General features: G+C 32.7%; 1 pseudogene; it reads left to right on the top strand.

Annotated features, from left to right (window-relative positions):
- The first annotated feature begins 2,484 nt into the window (after positions 1-2,484).
- Positions 2,485-8,985, top strand: part of LOC107493039 (uncharacterized) — a 28,771-nt pseudogene continuing 22,270 nt past the window's right edge.

Here is an 8,985-nt window from a genome sequence, read left to right as displayed (position 1 = left end):
CCAATTCGGTCAGAAAAGAAGATCCCTTAGGTGAAGCTCGTTTATACTTTTTGTTCATCCATCACAGATGGTAGCTACTGTAGCTACATGGAGGAAGAAGCAGAAATAGAACAGATGGAGCTTTCAAGGATCAAGGGTTCATCAAAGGTCAGGATTCTTTCTTGGGAACAAAGTTAAGATGGAAGGCTCAGATTGATGAAGTTTGATGAGAAGGGATGAGAGAGAGGTACATGCATGTTGTTATGATTTCGGTTTCCGTCTCTCTTTTCTCTGTCCGAACTGATTTTGGATTGAAGAAGAAGAAGTTGGCTTGGTTGAACTGTTTCAACCTTGGAAGCTTCCCCTTCTATAATAAGGGTGAACGGCCAAGGCTTGAGACAAGGAGAGTAAGCACAGAGTTCTCATAGCTACCTAAGCTAACAGAAGTTCTTCTCCTTCAATATTTTCTATTTTGTATTTTCTTTAGTTTTGTCTGTCTTGAGTCTCATGGTGAAAAAGGCAAACAGTGTGAGGTTTGTAAGAAAAAGTCAGTGAGTGAAAAAAAGCAGACGGTACAAAATCAAAGAAAAAGACATAGATGTCTTAGAGGTCCTTTGTACATCTGTGTTGTGTATCATGATTCTGTGGAAATCCCCTTGCAAGCTGGCTTAGCACTTAGCAGTTGAAAGCTTGGAAGGTGACCAAGTTAAGTTCAGGATTGGGGATAGATTTTAGACTTGTTCCGGATAGGAAGGGTTGTTTTTAGGAAGAATTGGTGTTTGTAATCAAAGATGATTATAGTAAAATTCCATCATTGTTGTGATGGAGGCTGGATGTAGGCTGCCTTAGCAGCTGAACTAGGATACTTCTTGGTGTGATTTTCTCTTTCTCTTCTACTTTATTTCTGTTTCTGTTGCAAAGGAGACAAAATTGAAAAATATCTCCTGAATGGTTACGAGACAAAAAGAAAATGTCTCTTGACTAATTACGAGACAAAAATAAGAAAAATCTCCTGAAGCTATTTCAAAGGGCAGAAAGTAACACTCAACAAAAAGAAACTAAGATTCAACCCCCTTCTCTTAGCCACTGATTATCATCAACAACAATTTCAATACAGGTTTTTTCGAACGTAGTGACCTAAACTTTGTCACTGATGCATATGAACTAAAGGTAAATTCATTTTAATACACCAAAAACTAACATCTTAAACTTGGTTTATTTATTTATCATCATATAAAACGAGCAGTGAAAACTTTTGAATAACTTTACTCATCAATGAGTGTGCCCGTTTATCTATCTCGAATCTTTATTTAAACAGTGCAATGCAAGTTTAATTGTTTAAGTTTATACTAAACTTGATGTTAGATAAAAGAGATATATGTGTTAGTAACAAGTTGAGACGGTTAATAGTATGTTGTAATTTATGTTATTTGATACCAGTAAATTGGCATCAAAATTTATATGTATTTTTTTATCATTAAAAAAACTTTCACTCTTTAATCTTTATTCTTTCAACTTCCTTAGTTTCTCATATTCAACGAATTTTTGGTATTGGAAAGAAGAATATATGAGGTAGTCATATCTTATTAAACATAAGAACTTGACTTCAGCTACTATAAAAAATGGTTCATATCCAACATCAAAAACTAGTCGTACAACCTGTTTAATTTTTTTAAATTAAAAAAAGGAAGATGAATCACTGATAATTCTAGTAAATTGCTTATTCCAAAAAAATTATCTTACTAAATCATATATACCAATTAGAAAATAAACAGTGCCTTAAATCCAAGGTCGGGCAAGCAATTATATTAGAAACATGAACAACCAAGCCTTAATAATTATCCACTCAAGAGAGTAACTTGCCTCGTTAATAACTATAATCGTAAAACACTCATTCTTAGTTGATGCACTGAAATAGAACTGAATCACAAAACAATCATAAGTATATTCCATTATCACCCAATAGCTTTCACGCCACCTAAGAAATCTCGTAATAGTACTATAGCTAGTTCCACATTTGGTACTGATTTTGCGAATCTTGGTTTGGTTTACCAGGGAAAAGAACTATAACCATCTTTTAACTCTGGCTCAATTCATTGTGTGAGAGATGAGACTGAAAATCATGTCAAAATGTGACTCAATGCAGTTTCGCTTAACATATTGGATTAAGTTGAAATTCAGATTGAACCCTACAAACATGGTTTCTGAGCATTCTCTGTGCCATGCCTAACCAATTCCAATCATTATGACAGGAGAATTGAGATAGTGACATAAATATATTCTCTGGTTATAAGCCCGGTCATATGAAAAACGATGAAGTTGTCGATTACAGATGAAAGGAACAGGAGAATTTGTTAGAATTCACCAAATCATGAAGTAGCTTCTGATTGCGCGAAGGAAGCTGACGGCGAGACTCGAAACAAGAAGACGACGAGCCCCAGGACTTGCTGCTTCTGCCGCCGGCAACGAAGAGTGCAACGAACGCACGCGTCTGTGTGCAAGACAATGACGAAACAGAGAGCAACAACGACGACCAGTCTCGGAGACGAGAAGAGGGATGACGACGTTGTTACGAGACCGGAGCCGAGAGATAGAGTTTGAGTGCGACGCCGAGACAAATAAGAGAGATCGAGCTTGAGAAGATAAAGAACCATGAAAGAATAATTTTGATTTTTTTTTGTTTATCAGATATGTTTTTGTTTTGTTATTTAAATTATTTGAAAATATAAAATTAGAATGAGTTGAATTCTAAATTTGATTGATTTAGAAGGGTATTTTTGTCTAATCAAATAAAGTAAGAATGTTTAAACTTTTTATAAAATTTAATAAAAAAATATTTTTATTTTTATTTAATTAAAAAGGTATTTTAATAAAAGTGGTGATATAATATATATTTAAAAAAAATAAATACTGATGTGAAAAATTAATTTCACATGACTTATTATTATTTGTTTATATTTTAAACCTATCGGTATGTATGCATTTATTATCGTATCGTAACAAACACTTTTAAATAATAAGAAAGATGGACTGTCATTTAAAATAAGTACGGTAACACGTTTACTTTTTCTAACAATTGAAATGAGTGGAAGCATACATAATTATACCGTTAAACTGTTCACTATTAACACGATTTTTTTTTAACTACCAATTATTAATACTATTGCTTATTCCATTCGCTTAAAACTTTAACTAATATTCTTAGTATATTGTTAGAAATAATTTTAAAATTCTAATGATAATAATTAATAAATTAAACATACATAGATTTACTTTGTGTATACATTTTTTTATATTTTTATCTCTTTTCCAATAATATTTTTTGTACAAAAATAATTCGAAATAATTAAAATTAATATTTGTATTATTGTTTGTGTCCATTTTTTATATATTTTTATAATATAAAAATATTTTGTTTTATCTTTTCTTATTTTAAAAACAATTTGAAAGTAGTTGAGTAGAATTTATTAGGGGTGTAAGTTATCGAACCGGATCGAAATTTACTGTAAAATCGAACCAAAATTTATTACAACCAAACAAAAAACCGAAAAAATCGATTTTTTTTTCAAACTAAACCAATTGGTTTGGTTCGATTTTTGATTGGCTCAACAAAAACCGAACCGAACCAAATAATGGGTTCAGAAATACTCGTTTTTACAAATTTGCCCTCTAACCTAATAACCAAACCCCCAAATCCGTAACTTACCACTCACCACTAGGGGTGGCAAACGGGCCTAAACCCGCCGGGCCGGCCCGCGTAACCCGCCAAAAAAGGCGGGCTGGACTGAAAAATCGGGACCGCCAAATAGCAAAAGCCCGCCTAACCCGCACCGCTTAAACTGCGGGTTTTGGCGGGCTTTGGTGGGGCGGGGCGGGGCGGGCTTTCCCGCCGGGATAAGGTTTTTTTTAGTGAGGGGGTATTTTTGCAATTTTTTTCCTAAAACCTAACTTCTCCAACCTAACTTACAAGAGTATGAAGATAAAAATTGAGTGTTTTGAATTATGTTTATGTTATTTTGGAGACAATATTTATAATTATGTTTTGGATTATGTTTATTTTGCTTTGGAGAGAATATTTATACTTATATTTTGAATGAAAATTTGGTTTATAATTATATTTATTAGATATTTATAATTACAAAGACTTTAATGTTTGTGAATATAAAAAATATAATTTTTTATGCCATTAGAAATTATAAATTTATTAATATGGTTGTGAAATTATATATATTACTTAGTAGTTAATAGTAAAAAAAAAAAAGAGGAGTTTTGGCGGGCTTAGCCCGCCAGCCCGCCAAAGGGCGGGCTTCTGGTGGGGCGGGGCGAGCTTCCCCGCTTGCCACCCCTACTCACCACTCAGCGCAGCCACACACAACCCCCAACACAAAGCTTCAGTAAACTCACTCTCCCTCTTTCTCCTCCATGCCTGAGACTCTGAGAGGATGAGAGCCTGAGAGAGCCAGTAAGCCAGAGAGCTGCCGCCGTCCTTCAGAGTTCAGTCGCAAGTCATCCATCGTGACCGTGAAGGACGTCGTCGATCTCCATCGCGCCATCTCTAACCGCAGTCTTCACGCCGTCATCGATCTTCGTCTGATCTGTTCTTCTCCATCGCCGAGCAACAGTCTCCGTCGCCGAACAAACCCTTAGTCCGAGCCCTCTCCTGCAACTCATTGTCTTCTTCTGAGGTTAGTAACTTGGTTTTTTCACAATTTATTGCAATTTATGAGATGTTCTTGTTGCTGGTCTATTCTTGTTGCTCTCATAAAAATTCATTGTCACAAGGTTGTTCATGCATGTCTGTTGGTACTTGGTAGAAATTTGGCAACAAAATCGAATCTTTGTGATAAGATTTGCCACTCACATACATACATACATGATACATGATGGAAAAATTTTCATTCTACTGTCGAAAGCACGTGTTGCATTTTCTATACATGTTTTTATTTTATTTTATTTTGTTTAGTATCTTATATGGTGAATGAATGTGTTTTTAGGCATCTTGGAAGATGATCTCACAAATAATTTTATTTATGCCAAAAATATTATATGCTAACAAGTCTTGAAATGTATTGAAATGAAGAGCAAGTTAGAGATAATTTATGCCAAAAATATTATATGCCAAAAAGAATATTTAAGAATCCATTGAGATGAAGTTTGAAATGGAGAGAGTGCAAACGATAAATATTTCCTGTAAAAGTTTAGGAAGAATTTATCTTTTTAGCTGTGTTTATCTTTTTCTTTCATAAGAAAAAACGAAACAATATATTAGGAACACATAAAATAGCTATAAATTATTAAGTTGTTTGATAAAAATATTCTTTAAATTTATTAATAATAAAAAGAGTTTTGTTACCTTAGGAACACATTTTATGCATACTATATTAGGAACACTCAAACATTTTTTATATTCACTATGAGATTAATCATTATCAAGGTTCTGAAAATCGATTCAAACTGGCTGGTCAAACCGGTTAAATCGTGAACCAGACACTAAAACGGTTCGAACAACAAGGAAAACCGTGAAATTTGAAAATCGGGATTGAATCGGTGAACTGGCCGGTAACCGGTCGGTCGAACCGAACCGTGACCTGGCCGGTTTTTGAGCTTTGCAGCAAAATGCTGCCGTTTGGAACTCTGGAACCCTAAATGGCTAAATGTGATGAACGCTGAGGCTTCTCTGTTCTCTCTTCTGAGTTCTGAAAGTGAAATTTGAATCCCTAATGCCTTCGCCCTTCACCATTCTCATCATTCATCAAGGTTCAGAGAGAAGGAGAGAACGCCATCACCCATCACGATCTCACCGGCACACACAGCCACACGGGTTCGTCGTCGCGCAGTGAGCTCCGTCGCGCAATCACTTCCTTCGACCAGTCACCACTCGAGTCGGCGTCGCTGTCTGTCTCCCACTCTCCCTACTGGCCTGCTGCATGTTCGATTGAAGCGTTGAAGCCTGAAGGTGCCTTCGAGACTGAGAGAAAGCCTTCGAGTTCCAGGTAATTTTTATTTTAGTTATGAACTTATGATTGTTCATTGAGTAGCTGTGATGAACTCTGAATACTGTGATACTGTGATGAACTCTGAGTCTATGATGCTGTGATAACTCTGAGTCTCTGATGCTCTTTGATTTTGTGACATGATGAACTCTGAATTCTAAAACTGTGAACTCTGATTTTGTGAACTCATTTTTTGAACTTTGATTTTGTGACATGATTTTGTGAACTCTGATTTTGTGAAATCTGATTTTGTGAAGTCTGATTTTGTGAACTAGGTGAAGTCTTATCTTGTGAACTCTGATTTTGTGACATGGTTTTGTGAACTCTGGTTTTGTGAACTCTGATTTTGTGACACTGTGAATTGCTAAACTTTGAATTTTGGATGTAGTTTGTTGTAAACTTGAGAGTTGAGATTATTGGGTTGGATTGCTGGTAATGTTTAGGTATGGATGAAAGTATCCACCAAGAACTACCTAGGAATAATAATGCTGAAAATAATTCTGCTTCGAATGAACGTTCTCTTCCTCCCGCGAATAACGAAAGTCAGTCACAAACTTCTAGTGTTCGGGGAAAATCTGATCCTGCTTGGAGATATGTTGCTTTACAAAATATAAATGGAAAACCGCATTACCAATGCTTATTTTGTCTGAATACTTTTGGGGGGCGGGGGAATTAATAGAATGAAAAAGCATTTAACGAAGATAGGTGGAGACATTAAGAAGTGTTCTAAGGTCTCGTATGATGTAGAAAAACAAATGGAATGTTTATTGAAAGAGATTCAGAAAAGTAAAACTATGTAGTACTTTTGATTGGTTGTTTTGTTTGTTGACTTTTGATTTTTGAATTTGTACTTGAATGAGATTATAACATTTTGGTTTATGTAGTACTTTTAATTTGAATGATATTTTAAAGTTTAGATTAGACTATAATTATATTTTCATGTGCTTATTTATATTTTATTTATTATTTTATTATAAAACGATTTTTTCTGTTCAACTACGATCGAATCAGTTGAACCTATAAACCAGTAAACCAATAGTTAGAGCGATTTGATGACCGGTTCGGTTTTCAGAACCTTGATCATTATATAGTATTCCCAACTTTATTGTTAACCAACCACATGGTATTTCCGTTATGATTGTTTTTATCTTTATATATTGCTGTTACATTAATAACTTAGTATGTTGCTGTTGCTTTAATAACCTAATATGTTGCTGGAAAGTGGCTTTTTGAACAAGTTTAAATGCTGATTTTTCAATAAAATTGCTGTCTTTGTTGTTCATTGTTATGTATTCATAGTTTATGTTTATAATTTATAATCTATATTATGTTTATGTTTATAATCTATATTGATTTCTTTGTTTTGTATTTGTAGAAATTGCACCAACTGGAGAAGATGATGATGAGTCTGGTGTGAATTCAGATTAAGCATGTTGGCTGTTTTGGTTTTTATTTGGTTTAAAGTGTGTTTGTTTTTATTGTTTGCTAGACATTTTTAATTGTCTTTGTTTTATTTTTAATTGTTGTGACAAGTTGAATTTGTATTGAATTTGGATGTCATATACTCTTGTTATTCTAGTTTATTCTTGTTATTCTAGTTTATTGACAATTTTAAACTTCATTTTATGATGATTTAATTCTGATTATTAGGTTTAAAAAAAAAACCAAAAAAATTGACCGAATCAAACCGCTGTTGGTTCGGTTCAGTTCAGTTGTCTAAAAAACAGCAAACTGAACGGTTAGTATTGTTGTAAAACCGAACAGATCAGTTTGGTTGGTTTTCGGTCTAAAATCAAATCAAATCGAACCAATTACACCTCTAGAATTTACGGTAGAATAGAAGTGGAGATACGAAAATGGAGAATAGAAATGGAGATGCGAAAATGGAGGAAGCGTTTGAGAATGGAATGCAATTTCCAAGGATGAATGAAAAGTTAATGTATTATTTGGGTATTAGCGGCCACGGGCACAACATACAATTTAAATAATGGGTAGTTAGAAAAAAATAATCGTATTAATAATGGATAGTTTAACGGTACAATTATATATACTTTCACTGATTTCAATGATAAGAAAAAAATAAACGTGTTAATATATCCAAAAAGGATAAAAAAAAGATATTTTCGTATAATAAATAAATAAATAAATATTTTTATATTAATATATTTAAATATAATTAATAAATCTTTTTTTAAAAAACTTACCCAAACAAACTCAAAAAATATTAGTAATATACTTTTTTCTTCATTTTGGGGGATAAACCTGATATAAACTTTCTCCTCCAAAAGTCGGTCGGAAAAGTCGGTCGGAAAACAGTTAGAAAGGGGTGCGTGCCGTCACCTTGGTCGCGAGGTCCAGTTGATCAGTTGAAGCAAAACGGCGTCGTCCTTCAAGTTGTTAGGGAATTATTTTAATTTCCTAATTTGTTTGTAGGCAATACATATATTAATTATAATCATAAATTATGCTATTTCAAATTAAATAATTTATATAATGGTGATCTCATTTATTGTTTTAAACAAGTGTAATTATCTGTGCTATGCACGTGATAAAATTAAAATTATAATTTTAAATTATTTTTTTAAAATTAATTTAAATTATAATAATTTGATTAATAAAAAAGTAATATATTATGCATTATTTTTTTAATCTAGTGTTAATTGGATTAACTCTAAAATAATTATTAATTGGTTTTAATAATCTACTTTCTTCAATAGATCAGATATATATATTGAATGTGATCATAAATAATATAGAGATAGTTAAATTTACCAACAAATATATTGCCTATTATCACACTACAAAACAAATTAAATATAAAAAGGAGCTGGTACACAAATATATGTTATCGTAATAAAATATCACACTATAAATAATTATATTTGTCAAGTAAATTTATTTATACTCTATATCTATTATATTATTTCATGTAAAATTAAAATCTACTCTTTTAATTTAATAATATATATATTTATTTCAAACATTGTCCAAAATTAAATTGGAATTATGTCTA

The sequence above is a fragment of the Arachis duranensis genome, chromosome 6, assembly GCF_000817695.3.
Source record: "Arachis duranensis cultivar V14167 chromosome 6, aradu.V14167.gnm2.J7QH, whole genome shotgun sequence".
NCBI classification, from domain to species: Eukaryota; Viridiplantae; Streptophyta; class Magnoliopsida; order Fabales; family Fabaceae; genus Arachis; species Arachis duranensis.
This window is presented reverse-complemented; position numbering and strand designations above follow the sequence as displayed.